The sequence below is a fragment of the Lepidothrix coronata genome, unplaced genomic scaffold (assembly GCF_001604755.1).
Source record: "Lepidothrix coronata isolate B3197 unplaced genomic scaffold, Lepidothrix_coronata-1.0 Scaffold119, whole genome shotgun sequence".
Lineage (NCBI taxonomy): Eukaryota > Metazoa > Chordata > Aves > Passeriformes > Pipridae > Lepidothrix > Lepidothrix coronata.
Genome location: NW_016690299.1, coordinates 971,699 through 981,717, shown reverse-complemented (window position 1 = coordinate 981,717; position 10,019 = coordinate 971,699). Strand labels below are relative to the sequence as shown.

Sequence of the window (10,019 nt, the reverse complement as noted above, 5' to 3'; positions counted from 1 at the left end):
AAGACCAGGATAAGACTTGCTTGGGAATAACAAGCCTGGAGTTGGAATGATGCCTTTTCTCAGCCCTTAATTCCCAGAGCGGTTTGGGTGGGAAGGGACCTCAAAGCCCATCCAGTGCCACCCCTGCCATGGGCAGGGACACCTTCCACCAGCCCAGGTTGCTCCAACCTGGCCTTGGACACTTCCAGGGATCCAGGGGCAGCCACAGCTTCTCTGGGCAACCTGGGCCAGGGCCTCCCCACCCTCCCAGCCAGGAATTCCTTCCCAATCTCCCAATTAAATTTACCTTCCTTTAACCACTTACAGTCCCACTTACAGCCCCATCCCTGTGAAAATACCCAAAAACCAGTCTATTGAGCTGATTATTGCTGTCCAAGTCACTCCAGAAGTCAGGAGGGGAGATGACCAGACTCTCCAAGAACACGTTAAAAGTTCCTGGATATTTATTCTCACCCCATATCCCAACAAACCCAGCAGTCCCTCTCTCAGTTTTTCCCTGACTTATAAACCTGCCAAGGGTTTTGTGGGATTAATTCTGCCTGGTTTCCCCCAAGCATCGAGATGGGGAGGCTAAAAGTGATCTCAGGCAATAAAGCCCAAGTACCTCAGGTAAATATTGCTCTTAAAAAGCCATTTACAAGGTCGACAATGGCCAGCAACACCTTAAATAAAACAAAGCACCTCATTGTGTGGAATGGTCTGGAAGGGGAGGGGAGAAATAAGTCAATACACCAGGGCTCTGAAACCCAGAGCAAGCCCCTCCATTTATCCAAATTCAGCCCCAGCACATCAATCCTTCTCGAGTTTCCTCCAGTTCCAGGAGGTTTGCACAGCAGCAGAACTCCTCAAACACCCCTTTTTCCCACATAAAAGGCTTTTTGTGCTACAATAGTTTATTTTTCCTTAAGTAGTTCTTAAACAGAGACTTTAAATTTAAGGAGATCTCAAAGAAAACACGGTCCCTGCACGGTAGGAGCCCTCAGAGGGCTTGTTCTCATCTCCAACGCTGGTGAAATGGTTATTTGAGCTTTGCTAGATAAGCAATTAACTCCCCAATTAATACTAATATTTTGTATGCAACTGGGTTCTTATTTGAATAAGCAATTATGTGAAGTTCCTTTGATTCCAAATTAGTACCAAAAACATCCTGGCATGGATGGAAATTGTTCCAGAAGGGTTTGTTTAGATCCAAGCTCTCTGTATGTGCAGAACAGAGCACACCCCTGGCACAGAATTTATGAGAGTAACTCATAAAAAAAATAAATCCCTGCCCAGGGTTCCAATGAAGACGTTTCCCCCCTTCTCTGAAGGCTCTGGAAATCATCCACCTGGCTGAAACAGGAGCAGGGGACAGGACTCCAGTGCCTTGGAGGACACTTGTGCTGAGGGTGCTGCTTTTAACCAGCATAAATCATATTTATAAATAATATAATACAATATATTGTAAAGATAATACAATAATAAATAATATAATACAAAAGCCACAATTCAATATATTTCTCTGTGATCCTTGGAGGATAATTGAGATAAGAGAATCCCCAAGGGAGCTGAAGGCAACAGGTACATGTTGACAGCACAGAAAATGGGATTCCAGGCTGTTCTGCGGAATTAACTGGGAATATGTGACTGTCAGCCCCTCCAGATCCCACAGAGCCATCCCTGCCATTCCCAGCAGGACCAGGCACACCCAGAGCTCCCTCTGCCCCTGCCCATCCCTGTCCAGCTCCCTGGATTTCCCTGAGCTGTTCTGGCTGACTGGAATCCCAGCTCTCTGAGCAGGGCAGTTCCAGCCTCTCCTTCCCTGTTCCCTCACTGCTTCCAGAGGCTCCAGCAGCACCTCGGGAACTGCCAACAAATCCTGGGTTCCCCAGGCCATGGAGACACAGAGAGCAGGGAGGGAGGGCTGGTTATCCTGGAATCAAACCGGTTTGGGTGGGAAGGGACCTTAAAGCCCACCCAGTGCCACCCCTGCCACGGGCAGGGACACCTTCCACCAGTCCAGGTTGCTCCAACCTGGCCTTGGACACTTCCAGGGATCCAGGGGCAGCCACAGCTTCTCTGGGATATCCATTCCAGTTCCTCCCAGCCAACAATCCCTTCCCAATCTCCCATCTCTCCCTGCCCTCTGGCAGTGGGAAGCCATTCCCTGTGTCCTGTCCCTCCATCCCTTGGAAAGTCTCTCTCCATGTTTCCTGTAGCCCCCTCCAGGTTACCATCAGGTCACTCTGAGGCTTCTCTTCTCCAGGCTGAACATTCCCGATTTTCCCAGCCTTTTCCCCCAGCAGAGCTGCTCCATGCTCTGATCATCCCCACAGACCCACAGTGTCTGTGGCACCAAACCCCTCTGACCAACACACAGCCACCCTCTGCTTTTCCCCTCTCAGCTCCCTTTCCTCTCACTTCTGTCACTGAAGTTGAATCCCATCCAAAAGCAGGAGACAAAAGCCCTGGACAGTGCAAGGATTTTGAGTGAGGAAAAAACCCAGAAGTGAACACAACAAGTTCCCAACAGTATTTTTTTGTGACAAATATGACTGAGAAAAAGAAGAGAACTTTATTTTGGCAGCTTCCTCCACAGACCAGAAGATGTTCCTTAATTTCCTGCAAATAATTCTTATTATTTGCACCACAAAGCACCAGTGATATACAAAGACCTGGACCACAAACTCCACTCCCAACTGGACATTTCCTTCTGCAATTAATGCTTTTGATTCCACCCAAACAGAACTCGACAAGAATTAGGTTCCCTCAATTTCAGTCTTGACTCATATATTGAATTTTTTTTTAAAAGCACATCCCATTTGACCGGAATTGGGTCTGGAAATGCCTCCTCCCTGTCAGGGGAGCTGCACAACATCCCAATGAGCTCGTTTAGAGAGGCAGGAGGCTGACTGTGGGTCAAGAAAATCACTCTAAGACATCACTGGCTCACTGTAACTGCTCAGCAAATAAATCATAGTTCATTACTGGCGCTCTCTGAATCCCAAATAGAAATTACAAGCTGCAAAGACTGAGAAACCCTCATTGTTTTCAATCTTTAAACCCCAGGAAAAGGTCACTGAGGTAATTGCTGCAAGAAAAGATCACAGGTCAGGAGAAATGTTTTTTTTCCTTTTTTTAGCTTGAAATGATCAGGAAAAAGAGTTTGCACTGTGATGAATTAAAGAGTGTATTTAATCCCATCTCCAATTCCCTCCAAATATTGCATAGATGGAAATTCCAGTTGTGAAAATCGGCCCTGGTGGGTCTCATTCAATCAGGGGGGAGCAGATGGTGCTCTGGGGGGGATCAAGGGGTCCTGTGCTGGGACAAACAATGTTGTCAGAGGTGTCCAGGCACTCCTCAGTCCCATTTTCTTTGGGATTTTAGGATGTTCTAGTACAGAACTGGTGACAGCCACGGACACAGGGTACAGCCAATACCCAGGGACAGAAAACATGAGTGCAGAGGGAGGATTCCAAACCTTAAAACACCTCATGTTGTCAGAGAAGCTCATTTGTTGAGCAGTTTTGGACTAAACTGGGCTGGAATGAGATGATCCTTAAGGTCCCTTCCAACCCAAACCATCCTGTGATCCTACACAGGAATTATTTAAGGGATCCTTGGATACACCAACAAGCCTGAGCCAAAGGCAACAACAAATGAAAACTTGTGAGAAAAACACCTGCTCAGGTTCCAGGGGCTGCCTGAAATAAGAGATTGGTTTTAATATCATCAGTTTTCATTTCCACCTTTACTTTTCATGAGCTGTAATTTGGTTTCATGACAACCAATTATCGTCCCCAGTAAAGCTGGAGAATAAGAGAAGTTCAAAGTGTCTGATGTTATTAAACCAGAAGTCAGGCTAAACGTGACTCAAGCAAGAATTAACCCCCCTGAGGTCAGACCCAGGCACAGTCACACAGAGTTTGGCACCTCAGTCATCCAGGCTCCCTCTGGGGGTTTTTTGAGACAACCATTCCTTGCTCTCCTGACCCTGCAGGGACGTGGCTGTGCTGGATTTCCTTCCTTCCCTGGAACACAAGTGGCCACTGAGAACCCAGCTCAGATCCCCAGGTGATGTTCCCTCCTCACTCCCATTCCTGGGGATGGGATCAGGGCAGAGGGATGGGCAGTCCCCAGGTATGGAAAAGCCAGGCTAGGAGAGCTAGGGGAGGTTCACCTGGAGAAGAGAAGGATCCAGGGAGAGCTGAGAGCCCCTTGCAGGGGTTCCAAGAGAGCTGGAGAGGGACTGGGGACAAGGCATGGAGGGACAGGACACGGGGAATGGCTTCCCACTGCCAGAGGGCAGGGAGAGATGGGAGATTGGGAAGGAATTCCTGGCTGGGAGGGTGGGGAGGCCCTGGCCCAGGTTGCCCAGAGAAGCTGTGGCTGCCCCTGGATCCCTGGAAGTGTCCAAGGCCAGGTTGGAGCAACCTGGGCTGGTGGAAGGTGTCCCTGCCCATGGCAGGGGTGGCACTGGGTGGGCTTTGAGGCCCCTTCCATCCCAAACCATTCCATGAGTCCATGACAGCTGCAGCCCCAGGTGTTTCTGCTCTGGATAACACCAGGTCACCCCACCCAGCCCAGCTGGGGCTCCGTAGCTCTAATTGGGGTGTGGTGCTTTCAGTCCCCCCCCCCCCAGCCCCTGCAAGGCTCCCAAAAATCCAGCACCCAAACCCAGACCTGCAAGAGCAGGATTTTACATCCCAGTCCTTCCCTTTGGAGAAGGGAAGCTTCTTTGTGCTGCTGCCACCACGGAGAGGGGCTGGGGATGTGCTGCAGCAAACTGCTCCCAACAGATAAACCGAACAACTGCTGCCTTGTTCCAGTCAGAACACGCCCCAAAACACCCCTCAGCCCTGCAGCTTCGTTTGCAGCAACACAGACTCCCTGGAATTGGAAACACAGGAAGCACAATTCCCACTCACTCCAAACTCCAGAGCCCAAGCTCTGGGTAAGCACGTGGTTCTCAGCACAGACCCACTGAGAGCACAGCCCAGCTCCAGCCATCCACCCCCACAGGGAATTCCTGGGAAACGCTCAGCATCACTTTTGGCATCCTGGGGAGAGGCACCGTCCCCCCAGCCCTCCCCAGCGCTGCATTTGCCTCCCGAATTATTAAAAGCAAACCCATTTTCACTGCACTGAAGCTGTTGCTGGAGGGAGACTCATCCCGAGGACCCAGCACAGTCCCAGGCTGTGTGAGCCACAGGCTCGGCTCAGCAGCTCTTGGAGATCCTCCAGGAACAAAGAAAGCACCAAGGATAACATTCCAAGGTGCCTGCCTTAATTCCAGGGAAAAGGAGCAGTAATATCCAAATTGCACTGAATCTGCCACTGAAAACACCCATAACAGCAAGAGGTGAGTGCTGGGGCAGCTCAGCCTCCCCCCTCAGTAAATCCAAGCAGTCCTTTTTCCCTGGCACATAACGAGGAAAGCTGAAGTGCCAGGGAAGCAGCAGGAGAAAACTCGATCAGAAACGGTAAATAAACCAACAAATAAAGGTACAAAAAGCACGGAGCACTCACCAGGGCCAGCAGAGAGGACCAAACCCCCGCCACAGGAGCTCTCCCACTCCTCCGGGACACGGCACCAGCCTGGCCCCACCCTCCTTATATGGGCTCCTTAATTACAACTGCAAACACCTGGGTTTAATTACCAGGCAGAGCTCATTTATGGAGCCCCTGCTGCAGCTCAGCACCCAGAGACACCCAGCAGGACACCCAGGGGGTGCTCAGCACCCCCTGACACTCAGGACCCCCCTGGGATGTTCAGCACATCCAGGTTGCTCACAGAGCTCCAAATATTTTCCTGGTGTCCGACAGATAAAGGGTGGGTTTGTTCTGTGGGGACTCTTGGAACACACTTCCCTTTTCAGGGTGAAAATCTTTGTCAGTGCCCAGAATTCCCAGCAAGAGGGAGGGCCTGGGGAAAGGAAAACAAAGGGAAAATCACCACTAAAAAGAGGCCATCCCAATTCAGCAGGTGGGGAAACAAAGGTACAAGGACAATAATCCACACTCAGGGGCCTCCCGTGGGTCGGGAGGGGCTGGAATTCCAGTGTGTCCTATTGAGAAGTCACTGATCTCCCGTGCCAGGAGAGCCTATGGCTCTGCCAGGAATTTTTTAAATGAATTTTTTAAAAAATGACCATTCCTGGTTGCTTTGAAGTGGTTTTGGGGCACGTGAAGTTGGTTTTTTACCCTGAGGGTCAATGCCTCTGGGAGTGCTCAGATTAACTCATCCCACAGATTCCAAGTTAAATGTGGTCTCTGTTACTGCTGGGGTCAGAATTTGATGAAACAAGTTTTGTGTTTGCTGATGAGGGGAGTTGATCCCAGTGAAACTGGGAGATGCCCCACCCCTGGAATTGCTCGAGGCCGGGTTGGATGGGCTTTGAGCAATGATAATGGGTATTTTTTCCCCTAAGTGCATTATTTTTACAGTTCCTGCAGACACTGGATATCAGGATGCAATAAACCCTGCTGGAAGCAGTGGAGAGGAGATTCCCAAGGAACACCCATCAGATCCATTCTGTCCCTCAAAGCTCTTCCCAATATCCCATTTGTGCCCACAGACAAGAACTTCGGGCTGCTCCCAAAACTTGTGTCTCCCAGTTTGTGTGTGGGACAGCAGCCAAGGTGTAAATGAGTCCGTGTTAGTGCAGAGTCACACATGCAGCTCCTACAGAGGATGATTAGCTAATTGCAGTTAATTACTTTGCAAACAAAGCACTGGGACCCTACAAAGCGTCATAACCAGCGGGTTTTTGTCACTTCATGTCTAACAGGGTAATAAGGCCCCAGCTATTCCCCTACAACTGGTTCTTTGTTTGCTTTACAGGCTGATACCTGCTGATAAAACGCTTTACTTTCAAGTGATAAATTATCTTAATTAACTTTAATTGTTTGCAGACGAATTTATGCAAATGGAGCCGTTTCAGGAGCAGAGGCAGAGGTGGGACTGTGGCTTGGGAGATGGCAAAGGAACACTTGACCTTGTTCGGATCAGTGGGGCTTTAATTCTTTAAAATAAGAACACGAGGCCTGGGGTGAGGTGGGACAGCAGCTGGAATGGGAGGGGAAATACGATCATGGATTGTTTTCCCAGCCTTTCCCTGAAGGATCAGAGACTGCTTTGGGTTGGAAGAGACATTAAAGATCATCTCATCCCACCCCCTGCCATGGGCAGGGACACCTTCCACTAGCCCAGGCTGCTCCAGGCCCCTTCCAGCCTGGCCTTGGACACTTCCAGGGGTGGGGATTCCCAGAGAAAGATTTCCCTTCTTTTGCCTTTATTCCTGCCTGTGATTCCACCCCCACTGCAGCAGTGCATCCATCCATCCAGAGCATTTCCCAGGAGCCAGGTGTGACATGAGGTGACTGAGAGGTTTTCCAAGCACCAGGACAACCAGGAAGCCGAAATCCAGTGGGGCTGCAGTGGGTCCTGCTGCTGCTGTGACATCCCGTGTCCCTTGGTGTTCCTGGTGGAACTGGATTGTCCTCCTGGAGCAGCTGGAGGAAAACAAAAGAAGGATAAGCTGATCAGAAATAAATCCTGCCCCCCATAAAAACGTGCCATGAATTTACACCACCCCTTCCACGCCCTCAGCTCCTCCTGGATGTCTTATTCCTGCTTTTATTGCTTGGGAGGGGGGAAAAATGAGGTTACTGTGAGCAGCCTTGGTCTAGTGGAAGGTGTCCCTGCCCATGGCAGAGGGGGGGACAGGATGAGTATTGATTCCTATCGTATCATGGAAGGATTGGGGTTGGAAGGCACCTTAAAAACCACCTAGTTCCAACCCCCTGCCAAAATGCCACCACCCAAATCCCTGTGGGAAGCTCGGACCTTTTCCCACCCCTAAAGCCACACCCCCCTCGAATGCCAGGGTCCCCCAGCACTGCCACGGCCTGCACACGGGAATTGGTGCAGGAAGGTTGAGAGCTGGGGGGCTGATTCATTTTTTTCCACAGAAGGCAAAACACCCAGAAAACTTCAGGCCAGGGAGCTGTGTGTCCAGGCCACAGCTGGCCACAAATCAGGGGCAGTTGAAAAATGCTGATAATGAACTGCAGGGATGACCCAGCACCCCTGAAGGGACATGGGGCATGACCCAGGCACCGAAAACAGGACTGCCCTAATCAGGCACTGCCCTGGGGAGGGAGGGTCAGGGCATTGCCATGGCAACCAGAGTCCACGCTCCGCCTGGAGCAGCCCTGGGAAGCAGGATCACAGTCATTTAGGCTGGAAAAGGGCTCTAAGATCCCGGAGTGCAGCTGCCAACTGGCACTGCCCAGCCCAGCACTGCTTCAGCTCCCAGCTCCCTGCACTTCCCAGGCAGGAGCAGTTCATCACCAGTTCCTGGTGCAACTCCCCTTCAAGTCTTTGGGCAGTTTATGGTTTCTCATCCCTCTGGTTTGACTTGTGACTGGGAGATGCCACCACCACTCCCTTTTCCCATTTGATTTTCAGGCAGACAGCATTAAAGCCCCAGATTTCATTTCTGAAGCCAGCTTGCAGTTCAATCTACTGGGAACACAGTTGTTTGTTTGCTGCTTCCCCGGGTCAGCACCTCCTCTGCTGTTGTTTCAAGGTTGACAGTGATTTAAACTCGGTGTATTTTCACAAGCTGAGCCTAATCCGGGGGATAAATCATCCCGAGGGAAGTTTATTCCTGCCTGTCATTTCTCAGGAAGGTGCTCTTAGGGCTGGGCTCGGAACAATGTGCACTTCCTAAATTTGCTGCCGCTGTCTTGTGGAGGCCCCAGGTTTTAATGAGCTGTGAGAGGCAGGAGGGATGGAGCTGATGCAGGTGAGCAGAGCACAACTGCTGCCCCTCACTCAGGACCATGGCAGTGGGTTCTCCTCATGAATAGAAGGAATTCTGCATTGTAACTGCTCCCCTGCTATGTAGAGACTGGGTGAACTGGGCTCACTGGACACTCGTGAGTGGGACACACAGCCTGTCATCCCCTCCTGGGAGGAGCCCCTGGATCTGGGCTCTTCACCAGCACAGCACAGAATCCCAGGATCCCTGAGGCTGGAAAAGCCCTCCCAGCCCATGGATCCCCCTGTGCCCGATGCCCACCTTGTCCCCCAGCCCAGAGCACTCAGTGCCACGGCCAGGCCTTCCTGGGACACCTCCAGGGATGGGCACTCCAAAGTTGGGTATCTAGAAAAGGCTTCTTAAGGTTTCCCATCACATCCTGACATGGATCCCTGCCCCATTCCCTATGTTCTTCCGTGGCCCAGGTCCTGTGGAGCCACAGGAATTGCCTTGCAGGTGCTCTGAGGGTCTGTGTCCCACCTCCCTCCCTGGTCCTGCTTCAGGCTCAGCCCCAGCTGCCAAGTTTATCCTCTCTCAGACCTCAGTGGAGCTTTGCCACAGACACATCCTCCAGGGAATAATGACACCAGTAACAGCATTAAAGGCAGGAAAAGCCACTGATTTCAGTTATTTGTCAGGCTGGGTGCAATCTCCCAGCTGTGCTGCAGCCCCAGCACAGACAGGCCAAGCCTTTGTGTGCCACCCTTGACATGCATGAGTCGATGACATTAAATGCCAATGGAAGGATTTCTTGTATTATTTTAATAGCACAAAGCAAGAGTTCCTTGTCCAAATCCCATTAATAACCACTTTGAAAGTGGAGCCTGCAAAGCCCATTAAATCCAGACAGATATATTTTAGGCAAAAGCTAAAACTGTTTGAACTTTGCCGTGTCTGAGAGGGCACTTTAATTGAGCAGCAAACAGAGCATTTCTAATCCAGCCCAGATGAGAAAAGAGGGAGCAGAAAGGACACACTTTGAAAGGAGAAGGAAAATAAATAGCAGAGAGGAGCAGTGTCCTGGAGAGGAGCACCAGGAGAGCAGGGATGCAGGGATGGAGACACCAGGACCAGAACAGTGCCAGGTCAGACCCTGCTGAGAGGGGATGGGATCAGACTGTACCTTCCCTGGGAGGGTGGGGAGGGACTGGAATGGATATCCCAGAGGAGCTGTGGCTGCCCCTGGATCCCTGCAAGTGTCCAAGGCCA

At 50.9% G+C, this 10,019-nt stretch overlaps 1 long non-coding RNA gene across 2 annotated transcripts in view; it reads right to left on the bottom strand.

Moving 5' to 3' along the window:
• Positions 1-5,171: 5,171 nt before the first annotated feature.
• The window catches only part of LOC108502509, a 67,220-nt gene continuing 62,372 nt past the window's right edge, over positions 5,172-10,019 (bottom strand). For both annotated transcript variants that reach the window (XR_001876503.1, XR_001876504.1), the window contains one exon: positions 5,172-7,497. This is a non-coding gene — a long non-coding RNA (uncharacterized LOC108502509). The remainder of the gene's footprint in view (positions 7,498-10,019) is intronic.